The sequence below is a fragment of the Haemaphysalis longicornis genome, unplaced genomic scaffold (assembly GCF_048455015.1).
Source record: "Haemaphysalis longicornis isolate Haplotype H1 unplaced genomic scaffold, Haemaphysalis longicornis Haplotype H1 scaffold_7, whole genome shotgun sequence".
Taxonomy (NCBI): Eukaryota; Metazoa; Arthropoda; class Arachnida; order Ixodida; family Ixodidae; genus Haemaphysalis; species Haemaphysalis longicornis.
Genome location: NW_027526422.1, coordinates 109,880,488 through 109,896,787, shown reverse-complemented (window position 1 = coordinate 109,896,787; position 16,300 = coordinate 109,880,488). Strand labels below are relative to the sequence as shown.

The following is a 16,300-nucleotide window of genomic DNA, read 5'->3' as shown; positions in this document are numbered from 1 at the left end:
CGAGAACTTAGGCCCGCCTGAACAAGATGGCGCTAGCACCGCAATCACCACCACTGGCCTTTGCACATTCAAAATGTTGATTTGTGCCTTTGACTACGTTGGTACGCCGTTACGAGCGGCGTTAGCGGAATGTAGAAAGAACAGAGAAAACCCATATTTTTGTTGTCGATGCAGTTGGAGCTCGTTTTGGTCGCCCCGGAATGAAACAGGGCGTCCACTGAAACGCTGCAATATGCAGAAACATGCCACGGCTATTGCGTGCCTCACCACTAGCGAGATTCGATTAGTTACTCCCGACAGTTCAATTTTTTTCACTGAAGAGCCGCCGTGTTTAGCTAAGTGTCACAGCTATACAGACATACTCCAAAACAGCAGCGAAGGAACGTTTGCAGTTATCGTGTTAACGTAAAGTACTTTTATTATGATTGCCACGTGGCGAGAACATCCCAAAAGTGCTGTCGCACAAACGGAAGTTCTTTACTACGTCAGTCATGCATTGTTACTGGCGCCATGGGCATGAACGAATGTAGCAAAGAGGAGCAGAATCCCTCCGTTATATTTCGGAAGCAGAAATTATTTTTCTTGGCCTTCTCGTTGGGCACAACTTGTATACAGAAATTATTTTGCTTGGCCTTCTTGTTGGACACAACTTGTATGATTTTGTGTACAATCTGTTGGGCGTCAATTACCTTGGTGCTGGGCGGCTTGCAGTAGAGGCAGCCCAATGAAGTGAAGCTGTGGTAGAAACGTTCCACGTATAAGGGAAGGTCGAGTTGATGTATAATTCACGGATGAAGGGTAGCCCTTGTTCCAGCTGCAAAAGAGCTGAAGCTCTCAATGTACATCACAAGTTTCAGCTATCGCGGTGCTGTATAGGACTGTGCAGTTGCGTTCTAACCTAGGGCACCCTCCTTCTTTTTCCTCTACTCGGCCCTACAAGGAGCTGCCTCAAAAACGTTTTGAATTGCATAGAAGGCGTCGTAGAGCAACCCACGGATAATACCGCCTTGACGAGAATATTGCCTCTAAATATTTTGTGCGCGGTATATAAAACTACTTTTCCACCAGCGCATTAGAAAGAACTTCCGATGCAGCGGTTGTCCTCTTCCATGGTTATGGCAACCGCCACGTGGGGGGGGGGGGGGGGCAACAACGCCTTTGCTCTGGGGGCAAGTAACGTAGGGACAGACAGGCGAACAAAGTGTGGATTCTCAGCTTGGACTGCCTGCGTGGATCTTGACTAAATCCAGAATTTCCGCGATGCATTGCTACGACACCAAGATAGCCTTTGGAACCCTTGCATACAATTCTATGATTTTCGCAGCACCATTTACCAATCAAAATGAAGTGCTTTTCATGTACTCCACTGAATATTGAAACAATTTTCTAACATAGTTGCTCATTTCTACTCAGCTGAGCATCGGGATCTCGATCGTAGGAAGCTAAAAAAACAGTAAATATTATTTGGAACTCCAGAAATGCGAGAAGTAGAGTGTGTCATACAAAATACATTGAACAAGTTCAACTAGCTATTCACCACCAAACTTCGACAAAATTTTTTTAGGCAAGAATTGCCTGAACATAGAAAAATATACGAACGATTTTAAGGGTAAAAAAAGTAGCTGCTCATATTTTTTCGCAAAGGGGCACAATACAACAACTTCACTGATATATATTTCAAGTTTTTTACAGACCCGTTCCAGTTGCACATGATTGAGAGAACGTACGGTCTCCCAGGAGGTCCTATGGATGCTATATGCATGAAGGCAATATTTATAACGAAATTCCAAGATGATGATAACCACATTGTGGACAAAACCTTCACTTACCGAAATATGAGCTCTACTGAAATAATGCAGGGCACCAAAGATGTTAAACTATGGTAAGCACATGGAATTTTGACACTATCGAAGGGATTGTAATTTGGTTTGACACAGTTCTTTCAATGACGACATTAAAAATACATGTTTGCTGCACTGCAATGTCAGCACGTGACGTGCGGAAATATTGCGTGCCGTGTGTTTCCATTAAAAGGCCACAGCGCTTCGACTAGGTTGACTTTACAATGAGGAGCAGGTGTAATTACATATGTATATTTTAGTTTGGCATCGACTGAAGTAAATGGGGACGATCAGTATTTTTTTTTTCACTTTCGGCAAGTATATGGTTCTTGGTGAACGTAAAAATGCTCGTGCGCATTGCAAGCTAATTTAGACACAATATCCACAAATATGCACAAATTTAAATGTTGTCTGCTTATGTGCAGCATTCTTATACCACCTGTCTTGAGTATGAGTCCTTTCAAGCCAAATGTTTTGATTTCTAAAAATCCTGTACGACCAATTAACTCCATTGACGCTAATATAACTACACGGGGAACTTTCCCAAAACTGCAATATTATGGCAATGAAGGGCGTTACACTCTCCGCAATTTTCCGTATTTTTTTGTTTTTCTCACTTTATTGGATTTGAAAACCTCGTTTACCCAGTTATCTCCATTTACGCTATTATAACGATTACAGGTGGAACTTTCACCAAAGATGCATTTTTGTTGAAATGTATTGCGTTATACTGTTTGCTGTTGTTGTATTTTTTATACTATTATTATTTTTATTAGTTGAAAAGTTATTTCGGCCAATCATCTTCATTTACGTTATAAGAACGATTACAGATGAAATCTGCAATATTGTGAGATGGCATGCGTTATAGAGTTCGCCATTTTTTAAATTTTTATATGTTTACTTTATCTTTGGTTTTCGAAATTTCATTTTATCAAATTATTTTCATTTACGGTATATCAGGATTACATGTGAAACTATCGCGAGATCTGCAATATTGTGGAAATTTCATGCGTCTACAGTCCCCCTTATCGTATTTTTTATATTTTTTAGTTCTTAGTTTTTTCAAAATTTCGTTCAACCAATTATCGCCATTTCCGCTATTATACGGACTGTGGAAATGCAGGCGTTACGCGGTTCGCCATTTTGCGCAGTTCTGTTAGATTTGCTTAGTTTTTTGTATTTTTTTTAATTTTCTGTAACCAGTTCTCTGCATTTACGCTAAAATAATGATTACAGGGGTTACCTCCGTGATATCAGATATTTTGTGAAAATGCGGGGTGTGACGTGGTCCTGCTTAGGTTCCTCGGCGTAGGGTGCTACCCTTTAAAAAATAGGGGATAAGTTGGGTGATTTGTAAATTTGTAACGGTTTGGAAAATTGTTTTAAAGTGGTCGGCACAACCCTCCTTCTGTTAAAAATCATCTGGAAACAATGTATGAAAAGTGGTTCTAAGGAAGAACGCGGCCAGCGAAAATATTGCCTCGGTATTTAGGTAGATGCCGCAAGTGCCAGAATAAGCATTCACGAATGGACCCCCACCCATTGGCATTACTGGACCTATCATTCTCTGAAATTAGGACGACGCTCCTGACCTTCGTAATGATCGCGTCGGAATCATAGGTCGGCAAAACCGAAAGAACTCACTCAAACTCAATCACAATTGTTTTTTTCATGTACGCTGTACTCCACCAAACAAAGAATAAAATCTCGAGTTTTCTCAAAGTCACTGGTACTTACTTATCACTTACTCATTTGCAATCGTACTCACTTGTAGTCAAGCTAATTTGTCCTCAGGAGTACTCGTACTAAATCTGTACTCATGAGTACTCCATTCTGTAATCACTTGTACTCATACTCAATCTGTACGCACTTGTACTCGTACTCAATTTGTACTCACGAGTACTCGACTCAATTTGTACTCACGAGTACTTGACTCAATCTGTACTCATGAGTACTCTAACTAAATTTGTACTCATGAGTACTCAATTTGTACTCCCGAGTACTCAACGTATCTGTAATGTTAGCTGTAAGCTAGGTCATAGCTCGAATAAAAGACTAAATAGAGAAAATTCAAAATGTTTAATTGAGTACAAAAACTGAAATTACATATAGATCAGGACAGAGGAGCACTAGAAGAAAACGTCTTCAGCACCCGCCCCGGTGGCTCAGTGGCTAAGGCGTTGCGCTGGTGAGCACGAGCTCGCGGGTTCGATTCCCGGCCACGGCGGCCGCTTTTCTGATGGAGGCGAAAAGCAAAAACACCCGTGTGTACGAGATTTCGGCGCACGTTAAAGATCCCCAGGTGGTCAAAATTAATCCGGAGCCCTCCACTACGGCGCGCCTCATCGTCTGCGTTGCGTCGGCGCGTTAAACCCCACAATCAATCAATCAATCAAAACGTCTTCAGCCGCTCAGCCAGAAGAAACCTGAGAGAGCAAAACTGGACGTCTTCTCTTGTTCTCAGGAATAAAACAATGAAGTCTGGGCCACATAGGTCTCTCGGGGGGCTCGACGCTTCTCGGTGATGCCGTGACCGTAAATTGTGCTTTTCTGTGTGTCTTCGGGCGGCAGCTTTTTTCTCCCATTTTATTTTCTCGGCGCGCCTATATTCTTCGAATCATGCTGCGAATGCGAATTGTGCGTGCCCCCAAGCAAAATCACGAGTACACTTAGACTGATGTCCGTTCGTATCCCGATCACTGTCCGCTTTCTTCAAAGTTGTTCAATGCTTTGTTTACCGATACAAGAAACTTCGTCAAGAGGGTGGTCGTCTCGGTGAGGTTCGGTGAATTTCAAATCGGCTTTGTTTCTTTGCGCACCGTGGAATTCACTTCGCTGGGCCTGGACATGACAGCGTTTACGGAGTTGCGTTAGTCACGTCGCTTTCGTCGACGATTGTGTTCGTGTAGCTCGTTGCGTGCTGGATGCATGTGGCAGCGCAGGCGGCCGTTTTGGTTGGTGGTGAGCTGCAGTGTGCAGGAATGGCATAGATCGGCACGTTTAGGTCGTTGCTTCGACTCAGGTGAGCGTTGCTTATGGTGTGCGAGCCGTGTGCCTTTTTGTTTATCGTGTGGTGCCGCGGCATTGTCTTAGGGTGGCATAACTGATAGGTGAAAAACGTTGCAGTTACGTGCTCGCTTTTGCCATGGTTGCCTGGGCAGTGAAGCCATTGATGTAAGGAAGTGGGCGTAGTTCATCTAGGCAGTTCGGTCCAACATGCCTCGGCGTCGTAAGCGTGACTTAATCGGTAGGGCATTCGATGACCGTCTGTATCGGTTTCAATCTCCCCCGTACAAGCAGGCCGAAATCGTTCTGTTCGTTCTGAGTCAGCTTGCTCGCTATTGCGTCCTCCTTTACGAAATGATTATTTTGGGTGAGTCTAGATCGGAGTATCGGGTTCCGGGGATTTTGTTTGTTCCGCCGCGGACGTTTCCCACTCGCTGGTTGTGTCGTTGCTCGTTGACAGACCTACCTGCACGAGTGCGACGCTCGTTGGCTGGACGAGGCTGTAGCAGCGGGTGCTGGAGAGCTCGTACGTTCAGGTAGAGTTGAACCGCGTGCGCTGGACCTTTTGTTGCTTGTGGCAAGGTTGACGTCTGTGGTTGGAACGTTCGCTGGCCAAGTCCGGATAGCAGCGACGGGAGCAGATGATGTCCAATAGCGTTTCCTTCGTGTGTGCTGCCCTGCTCGCGTTCCGTGCGCTGAGCAGTTCGTTTGTCGTGGTGAGCTCCATTACTCGGGGTTGGATGTCGTTCGTAACCTTTGGTGCGTTTCGTGCGTTGAGCGTCCCGTTCGTTGTTGGAAACTCCCCTAACTTTGGTGCCCTACCGTTCGCCACGCATGATGCGTTTCGTGCGCCGTTTCTTCGTGGCCATGTCCACCAATCCTATGCGAGGTCGTTGGCTGCCTGTAGCGGTGCCGGGACAGTACGTGCGGAAAATGTCGTAGTACGTACTGGCTCCGTTGCGTTCCGCGCTTTGAGTGTTACTTTCGTGTAGGTCCGGACCAGAAGAGCGGGTTTCAGGCATGTGCTGCGTTCGGATTCATGCTCGCTGCGTACGTTGCGCGTCTCCGTGCTTGTTCCAGGAAAGACCTGCGAGTGGGTGATGTAGCTCATCAATTTGCTCGGTGTCAGAGCTGCAGATTATTCAGTGCTTCACTAAAATGGTACTTCAAAAAATGAAGCTTCCTTAAAGGCGCCCTGCAGCACTTATCATCGACTACTAAGAATATATTTTGGGGTAAAGTCTATTCTCCTAGCAATCCCCTCCCACAAGAATTGTGAAAATCCTTTCACTGTCACCGAAACTACGCGCGTTGAGAAATCGCACATAATCGTTCCCTTTCAACTCGACCGCGGACAATGCGACGAAAGATGCCCGCTCTCTCGTGGAGAGGAGGGCGGCTCGCGGCGTTATTTTCTGCGGCTTTCGATATATCATACACCGGGGATTACTCTCCTTTTCTCCGCAACGCGGACGGGTCTCTTTCGGTCTGGTGCCACAAAAAAGCAAGCATGGGTGCCTGCTCGCAAACGCGATCTGGGGCTGGTAGGGCAGTTTTGAAGCAATAAACGTTGGTTGTCGAGTGGCCTGGTTGAAAGGGAAGTCTTGTGCTTACCACTAAAACTCCGCGCGCACTCAAAACACAAAAGAAACGGTAAAACTGGGCCTACAGGTTCGGGCATAGAAGAGGTTCGTACGCAGCACCGACTATAGCGAATCACCACAGGAAATGCGAGAAATTATCCGCGAAGTTGACCAGTGACAGCCGATCGGGCAGCCTTGGCCTCAATGACGTCGTTTAGGCCATGCCAGGGGTGCACAATGAGGAAAACTGAAGAGAGCGCGGTTGGTTTTTCCGCGTCTTTCACAGCAATGTGCGCGCCCACCGCTTCACGTGCACGTGTGATATTTGGTTCAGGTATTTTTGGAGAGAGAGAGAGAGAGAGAGAGAGAGAGAGAAAAACTTTTATTGAGCGACTGGGGTTAGGGAAGCGTGGTGTGCCTGCGGTTGGAGGTCGGCGGCGACGATGGCAGCTCGTTCCACCAAGGCGATCTGAACGCCCGGGTCGGAGCTACCCAGCGCACCCTCCCATTGCTCGTCACGGGTGATTAAAGGGAAGGGATTGGATGGACAGGCCCACATAGAGTGGGGAAGTGTGGCGCGCTGGCCACATGCGGAGCAATGAGGTGAGGGGTAGAGGGAAGGGTGGATGTGATGGAGCACCGCCCTGCAGGGAAAGGATTGAACCTGCAGAAGTCGCCAGGTACGCGCTTGCTCATTGCTGAGCTGGGGATGCGCGGTGTAAGCTAAACGTCGCGGAGGTTTACTTGCACGGCTCAGAGTGTTGCAGGATCCCTTTAATGGCAACAAGCAGGCATTTGAACAGCAGAAAACTGTCTGCAAATCCGCTCATCGAATTGTCATAAAAAGAGAATAGTATTCTGTACCCCCTACCGTGTAACAATCCCAACTAGGCGCACGTGATCGTGCGCCACGTTAAGAGTGCCTGGCATCATCCAGGCTTAGGCGTGGGTTAGCACCTCGTGAAGAGCTCGTAAAAATACACAGAAAACATAACGAGCGCGCTTGAGGTTGAGCCTTGGGAGAAGCGCCCGACGTTTGCGAGATCGTTCTGCGGGAACGCTCTGTCTAGAATTCATGGCGTCATCTCTCGCGTGTTCTACTTGCCAGTTCACGTGCGTTCTGGCCTTAAGTGGGGAGCACAGACTCCGAGTTCGCGCTACAGATACAGAGTTCGTGAAGCCGGTTGTCGTGGATGCTAGCGCGGGCTAACTTGCTCCACTTTGGGAGAGATGTGAAAGGCTACAGACAAAATGGTCCGGGCCTGCCGGTCATGAAGAACTTTCGGCGACAAGTTCTAAAATCCAAGTGAGGAGCAACAGCTGGGCCTCCGACGAATCTAGAGGGGACTCCAGCTCTGCTTTTTCTCAAGCTGGCACCACTAGTGCAATCTGGGCAATTTTATTGTCTTTGTGGTATAAATATTGGTTTTAACGAGATTGCTTTTTGTTCGCGATCCCACAAATTACAAACACGTCTATTCTTTATTAAAGAAACAGTCCGAATGTCACCAGCGTATTTATGTTTGAGTCCAAGTATCCCTAATGTCCTATTTTTGCTAAACATTGCTCATAAAAAGAAAGTATGGTACCAGATTTAGCAGCTAGGGAATATTTTGCCTATATGAAGCTTCTTTTAACTTCTGCCTGAGCGGCTGAATCGCGGGACAGAGAGTTGTCCAGTTGTAAAGTGCACATTATATATATAAAGCTACATGGTGGCGTCCCGTGCAGTTCCCATGTATACAGATCTCATATTAGGTTGACATAATAAATTATCTTTATGAGAGACAGAGACAAACAGACAGACAGACAGACATACAGGCGAACATTTTTGCGCTTTAGTAGACGAAGAAAGACTATTGTGTTTAAAACCAGCTGGAAATATAAAGTTTCTTAGAATATACGCTAGAGCGGAATCTGGCGCCAGCGTCTATGCGGCTAATATCAAGGCCGTCTGTGGAGTCATGGGCCTCGATTATACCATGCGCTCGCCTTAGTTTCGTCATTGGCTTGGATAGAAATGTTTTGGTGGCCGTATCTTCGAACATAGTGCCATAGAAATGCGAAGAATACTGTGTCATGAAATCAGTGGAAAACAACAGAGGCTGCTTTAAAGCTAAGAAAAAAGGACGTAAAGCGTATTTTCGCGGAACGGTTGTGCCTACTACTCTGCAGACCAAGCTGGTTGTTAGGAACACTGAACATTTGCAGGGAAACAAATGGGTGACTTATTTCAATATTTTACCAATATTTCAAATACTAAATGGTTTGAGGAACTTGGAAATATTTTTGCGCGTGCCTGCCAAAACGCCGCCTTCGTAGTGAACCAGTGCGCTATCGTCAGCTACAGTTTAACAGAACTTGTCGCTGAGGGAGTTGCTTCATAGTTGTAAAAAAAGAAAACGTGGCGTTAAACAGTCGTTGACTAAGACAAGATACGATGGGTGCAGGCGCCCGTATGTGTTGTATCTTGAATGCGTCCAAGTACGTTTGGTTTCTTTCTTTTCTTCGTAAGCTACAACTTCCGCGGCGGCATATTACCCGCTCAGGTTATGCTCAGAGCAGCGACGTAACAGCCATATTGTGCACAATGGAAGTAAAAAAACTGCGTTTCACGCAGTTCGGTTGACTGAAACGTCAAATGACATAATTATTTAAAGATATTACTACAGTTGCGACAATAGCCAAAACTCATCCGTTCCTGCGACTCCGGCATGACCAATGTTAGTTGGATCACGCCCTGCCTCCTCTTTCACCGAACACGAAGCTGTTACGGTTCATGGCTGCCATCGAACAGAAATGGAATGGATGACTTTATTACAGGAGGAGGCCAATTGGCCCTGGTGTGGGGCACGGGGAAAAGGGGAGGGGAAGATTGTTCATATAAAGTCTGCACTGCACTGTGAGCGTTCGTTCACTTAGCACGATATGCACAGGTGAAGTTGTGACGAGGGCACTCTACTACGACCATGATTGGGGTATCCAAAAGGAGCCGTTCAGGAGCCACAAGGGGTGTGTTTGGGGGTACATCTAGAGACAGGGTGAACGATCCGCCATCATACTACTTTATAGAGACCTGTTTTGAGACCGAATTCTGTAATCTTCTGTAAAATTTGGGGGTTGTTTCTGACGTGTTGGACATGTTCTTCAGAAGTCGTCGAGCGTACGTGCGTCGTAAGGAACTGGTCGCGGTCAGTCGAGTAAGCTGAACAAGCCCAGATGAGGTGGAAAAGATTCGGTGTATTGTTGCTGCCACAGTAGGGGCACCGAGGACTAGCAAGGTGCCTATGCGTTGTCCATTTGGAGATGACGTCCGGAGTGTAGGCCGAGTCAGCGTAGACTTTATTAGCGAAAATTTCTCCTGTTCTTGGCAGGGACTGCAGAGGAGCAAGAAAACCAGGTGGTGAGGCGTCGGCAAGCCGTTGCCGGCTGAGGTTCTTAATTCGACGGTATTTTTGCTGCCAGTCCATTTCGCATGCCTGTTGGGGCTCAGGTCTTCCTTGGATGGACACGGGAACCATGGGAGGATTGCGTAAACACTCCCGGGCAGCATTATGCGCCGAATGGTTTCCGTCCGCTCCATATGTGTGAGCAGGAGTCCAGACCAGGCGTATCTTGAACCCTTCGTGAGTGAGGTCACGAATTTTGTAAAGAATGTTGGTGGCCGTAGAATTGGGCGAGAAGGACCTGTTCAGTTCCCGTAGAGCGACATGGGAGTCAGTGATGACACGGAACTTGTTGGTGGTGATAAATGAGGTCGCACTTTGTATGGCCTCAATGGCGCCGAGGATTCCGAAAAGTTCGGCTTCATCAGTGAGACCGTATGTGTTTGTTATATTGCGAGAGCCATTAAGCTGGGGGATGTCAGGGCAGGTCCAGGCCACCGCTGCTGTTGTTCCGTTGATGGATGCGTCGGTAAAAATGTCTATTTCATCGGGAGCTTTGTCGTTGGCGAGAGTGCGGACATATTGTTCCCGTACGGCGCGGTTGCGGCGAGAAATGGGTCGGCGCCTGAGGTGGCCCAGGGCGGGTCGCTCCCAGGGTGGAATAGCAGGTGGAAAAGTGTCAGCATTAAAAATACTGTTTAATGTGTCCCACTTCAAAATAGATTGTCCTTGAGGCACGTGTTCAAGGTGCTTCTGAAAGCGGAGTGTCGTCTCCTCTACCAGGTTAGCGATGGGGGGAAGCGAAACTGCTTCCGACAGTACGTCTGTTTTGGTATGGAGTGGAAGCCCCGAGATGGTACGGATTAGATGTCTGTTGAGGATGTTCAGCTCGTTTAAATGGCGGGGACGCAATTCATAAACGGGGAACCCGTACGTCAGTCGTCCGTGCGCAACGGCACGAGCAAGCATGAGACATGCATTCTGACGTGATCCGCCATATTTTCCAGAGATACGAGTTATTAAGTGTAATGTGGAGCGCCAAGTTGTTCTTAAATGGCGAATCCACGCAGCAGGACTATTACAGCTGCTTATCTGCAACCCCAGGAGCTTAATAATGCCATTTTTAGAGGTAATAACCTTGTTGGCCACTTGAAGTTCGATGGTTTGATCCGGGTTCGTCGCGCGCTTGCCGTCCACGCTGAGGAATTCTGTCTTATTAGGAGATAATTGCAGATTGAATGTAGCGAGGGTGCGCTCCAAGCTGAACACAGCAGCTTGAAGCTCAATTTGCATACTTGAAGCTCAATTTGAGTCATAGTCGGCAGCTTCTGTCCACACGACGATATCATCTGCATACACGGCGAACCGTGCAGCAGAGTCTGTTTCGAGTGTGCGAGCAACGCGGTTGATAGCCAGGTTGAATAGTAGAGGTCCAAGAATCGAGCCTTGAGGAACGCCTCTGTCAAGGTAGTAGGTTGTGGGCGTTGCGTCCCGCGGGTTGAGACGAATGGGTCGGTGCTCTAGAAAGCAACGAACCCATTTCTGCGCCTTTTTACTGGGGAAGGCAGCGGCCAATTCTCGGAGTATGCCCTCTTGGCTGACGTTGTCGAAAGCCTTGTGAATATCGAGAGCGACGATGTAGTCAGGAGTACTCTTGCGGGATGTTCGGTTCACTACTCGACGGAGAAGCCAAAGATAGTCGTGCGTTCCCAAATTAGGGCGGAAGCCAGTTAAGGCCGGGTGAAACCAACCAGTCGTCTCGAGATAATGTTGAAGCCTGTTATTGATCATTCGCTCTATTAATTTGCATAGGACAGGGGTTAATGCAATAGGCCTAAGGTTTTCGGGTTTACGAGAGTCTTTGCCCGGCTTGGGTATAGGATGAATAATCGACGTTTTGAGATGCTCAGAAACTTCTCCAGTGTCCCAGGACTGGTTTACGAGAGCCAAAAGTGTCTCTTGCCCATTAGGTGGTAGGTTACGGACATCCTGCCATTTAATTCGGTCGTGACCTGGTGCTGACTTCGGCTTTCCCTGTGACATAGCGACTTGGAGCTCGCTCAAAGTGAATGGGGAGTCGAGGTCTCCAAGGGTCGTAGGAATCTCGATAACAGGCAGGGGACGAAGAGCCGCTTTGTCGGTAGTAGCATGGGGGAAAAAGGTCGTTATAAGAGTTTTTTCAACTTCAGGGTAGTCATAGTGCAAGCACATTTCCTGTACGATCTGCAGTCTTGCCTTTGCTCGACCGCTTAGACTTCGAAAAAGGCCCCATAGGCGCGAAAGACCTCTCTCCTGTCCAAGGCGTTGACAGAGATTGTGCCAATTTTCAGACTGAAGAATTTTCTGGTATTCATTTATCTTCTTGTAGTGGCGTTTAAGTTTCATGAGATCTTTGTGGCGTTTTCCGTGTGTTCGATATTTTTTTGTGAGGCGTTCAGCAGTACGCAGGAGTCTGTGCATGTGCGCATCCGGTAGATCGACTTCGACGGTACTAGTCACGGACTCTAGAGCCAAGCTGCGTGCTTCATTCAGGGTGGCGACAAACTCAGATAGGTCAGGTTGAGGAGCCGTATGAAATAGTGAACGGAATACATTCCAGTTGACGGCAGTATTCGTATTCTTAGGGCGTAATTTTTTACTGTTTAGGTGGATTAGAATCGGGAAGTGGTCGCTGCCCCACGTACACGTCAGGGCCTGCCATCTTTTTACTATGCCCGGTGTAGCGATGGTAAGATCCGGAGTGGTATCTTGTTGTGAGCTGTGAAGACCGACTCGAGTAGGAACGAAAGGTTCATTGCACAGTTGTAGGGGGCTTAATTCCAGCGTTTGTTGCAAAAGCTTTCCACGGAGATCACAATGGGAGTAACCCCATAGTGTGCTTTTAGCATTAAAATCTCCACCAATAATAACCGGGCCGTTAAAATTTAGAGAAAATATATGCGAAATCCAATCATATGAGTCCCTTGTTCCTGAGTTGCATTGCGGCCGGTAGTAGACTGATACTACGAGCAGAGGTTTGCCACGTGGCGGTTCAATGCGAACTACGACGACTTCTCTGTTAGGATTACTTGCTGCATCCCATCGGTGCTGAACAGAATGGCAAGAATTATGTACCAACACGGCTGTCTGTCCAGGTGCATTGGGAACTTTCGCCGGGTTTTTGGGGGTGTAAGTGATTTTAGGATCCATGTACGTTGTGTAGTTGGGAATCCTACATGAGCCTCTCGTCTCCTGCACAAGTACGGCGAGTGGACAAATTGAAGATATCTGTGAGGTGAGTAGCGGTCCATTTTGAGTGAAACTACGACAATTCCATTGCATTATTAAACGGCTTGGGGGCATTGAGTGGGGCATATATTGAGGCGGCTTATTTTTACATATCGTAGTATGCGGAGTGACCATTTGTGTGACTTTGTGCATTTCCTCCACGATCTTCTGTATGTCTTGTCTCAGAGTGGTAAATTGACCCTGAAGATCCGCAATATTGTTGAAAGCCCTTTGCCATTCCTTGGATGCTTCAAACTTTAGTTGCGCTTCTCGTTGCGCCAACACTTCTTGAGTAATAAAAGGCGTGGAGCTGAAGCCTGTCGATTGCGAAGCTACATCTGCTTTTTTGCGTGAAATGCGAGAACGGCTTTGTCGGGCAGATTTAGGTGCAGATTGGGAAGGGGAAACAGACTGACGACGTGTAGCCGCTCTTCGGAGGAATGCAAGCTCTTTACGCAATGCCTCAAGCTCCGAACGAAGCTCCTGAAGGTTTTGTTTTAGCTGCGAATTTTCCAGCACTATGGGATGGTCATTCGGTAGCGGCATTATGGGATTATGGCCGGCTTTCTGGGTGGATCCTGTGACGGCGGTAGCCCAGGAGACACCACTAGTGACATGTCGATGCAAGGCTTTACTGCTGCGTTTGGGTTCTTGATCGTTTTGAGGGTCGGTTTTAGACACTTTGTCTTCCTGTTTGGGAAGGCGACTGGGACAGACTTTGCTAACCGCTAGGTGACCATCTGCTTGACACGCGACGCAAAAGGTTGTGGACTCGCACTCTCCTTCAGCAGCATGGGTGCGACCGCATTCTTTGCACACGCTGGGTGACGGACAGTACTTGGACATGTGTCCCAGACTGTGGCAGTTAAAGCACACCAACCTTTTGGGGCGGTACTCAGCCACGCGTACCAGTTCCATGTAGTATTTCACTACTCTGGGCAAGGTAGTCGAGTTAAATGTTAGAATGGCTCTGTCCGATTTGCCGATCTTCTGGACACGAAGAACTTCAGCTTGTTCACATCGAATCCAGCTGTGGATTGCTTCATTACTTTCATTCGGGTCTACTCGGATGACACCTCGTATGGTGTTCTTGTTGGAGGGCATGAGTTCTATCGCCACTTCGATAGTTTCGAACTTCCCGTTCTGACGGAATGAAAGGTGATCTATTTTGGCTAGCTTGTTTGCATGGCTTTCATCGTACAGCGTTATATGCGCGCTGTTTGCAGCATCATCAAATGTTACGGCTGCCATTTCAGCTAGTTCGGGGCTGGGGGCTGTGAGTCCGATTGCGCTAGCGATAGCGTGTCGGGGGATGTTCCTAATTTTAATCTTGGCCAAAGGTCTCAGTTGTAATAGATGGCGGGATCGACTCACCCGATCAGTGCGTGTGGGCTGCCTTTTCTTGGCTAGGGGAACTCGTTGCCATCCCTCTTCGTCAGTAGTTCCGTCGTCCTCTTCAACTTCTTGCATTTGGTCTTCGGTGATGTCCTCTTCGTAGTTGTCCGTTTCAGAAACTTGTCGGGTAATGGGGGTCTGGTTGAGTTGGACCTCTTCCAAGATTGTTGCGCTGGCCATTGTAGATGCTGCGTCGTCTTGAAGTTGCGTCGAACAAAGCGCCAACTTAGATGTGCGGCTGCCCGCAGCTGCCGTGACAGCCACGCATGCAGCCTCTTCGCCGAAATCAGCAGTCCGAGTGGGGCGAGGCCGTGAGAGGCGGCGGAAGGTTAGGCCTAACCGCCGGCTGGGGTAGTCGGGCCTTGGTTTTGGGCGGCTGGAAGATCCAGTGGGCCGAATTTTCGGTTCAGTGGTGTCAGCACACATTCACGAAAGCTATGGAACACTGCATTAGGGCCAACGTCGCAGCAAAAAACGCGGACACAAGCGAAAAACTCAGGAGCATCAGCGAAGCGCGACCGCTTGCAGAAACTGATGATGATGATCCCTCGAACAGAAAAAAAAAATTCTGCTACCCCGTGGCTCGTAGATGTGGTAATGCATAGTGGAGAAAACAATTTCAAAAAACCCCTTAAGAAACCAATTGTAATTCCAAGCCCAAGCTAGAAGCAAGGTCTTCCCATAACCCCCCCTGAAATGGATTCCCAGGTGCAGTTTTCTTTCTAGTATACTTGCTGAGAAACTATATGGCTGCAAAGAGACGCTGCCTCATTTCTTCCGCATGCTGCGCACAAATCGCAACCGCCCCGTCGCCACCACCGCCGGCCCCTGAAATAAAAAAACACAACGACTAAACACGATGAGCGCGCGAGAAGCCAGAGGAAGGTCTTGCTGCTAGAATGGAACAGGACAGTGGCGAAACGTATTGACATGTTTATTTCCGTAAAGAGCGTGGGCAAAACCCACGCGTGTCAGACTTTAACCAGTCATTTTTGTATGCTTTCGTGCATTGTGCAAGAGCACCCGACAACACCAGCGCCTCGGTCAAACCCTCTGCGGCAGACGTGCCTCAACATGGCGGGAAACGGCGCTGCCGAGGCTGCTCTCCCATTCCCTTTGGGATGGCTCGGCCGAATCATGCCTGGGACGAATGGCCCGCGGCAAACACGTAGCATGTCCCGCTATGCTATAATATGAGGTTTTATGAGGGGTTAGATTGGTAAAAAGGGCCTGAAACTGTCTCCCTTACGGTGTCGACGCCTTATCAGTCCTGAGTCCCACGTGGAGACGGCGCCGCGGAGGCCCCTTCCCTTTCCCTGTCCTGATGTCTCGGCTGACGCAATCGCTTCACCTCCATAGGCCGTATTCAACTGCGGCCAGTGAGACTCCTAATTGGAGAGATCCGAACTGCTCATGGCTGCATTGGAACCTCGGGGGTTTAAAACCAGACCGGAAGCATCAGCGGGCTTCTCAACGGAGAAATTCAGTTGACAAGTGCTATCGCCTTTGTGCGAGCCGTGCAGCCCCTTCAAATCGAAGTTCGCAGACAGGTTTTCCGGCGGCTTAATAGCTTGCACTCACGTCACTGCAGTTGCCGTGTTGGTGCGTGGTTGCACATTGGAAATCTGCACCTCTTATCTTATATCGACCAGCGCTGATGAAGCTGACAGCGATCGATCAAAAAGTGTGGGGTCACCGTTATGTGCAAGCCACATATTTTACGAGACGTTCCGAGACGCGAGCCAACGCCGCTAGTACAAACATCGCCTAACGTGTTGCCCGCTTTCCAATGAGACCAGGGGCGGTATTCTCGTAACTGTCC

At 48.0% G+C, this 16,300-nt stretch overlaps 1 long non-coding RNA gene across 1 annotated transcript in view; it reads left to right on the top strand.

Annotated features, from left to right (window-relative positions):
* The first annotated feature begins 1,685 nt into the window (after positions 1-1,685).
* LOC144144836 (uncharacterized) overlaps positions 1,686-16,300 on the top strand; it is a 50,077-nt gene continuing 35,462 nt past the window's right edge. Inside the window, exon 1 of the long non-coding RNA XR_013317347.1 lies at positions 1,686-1,882. This is a non-coding gene — a long non-coding RNA (uncharacterized LOC144144836). The remainder of the gene's footprint in view (positions 1,883-16,300) is intronic.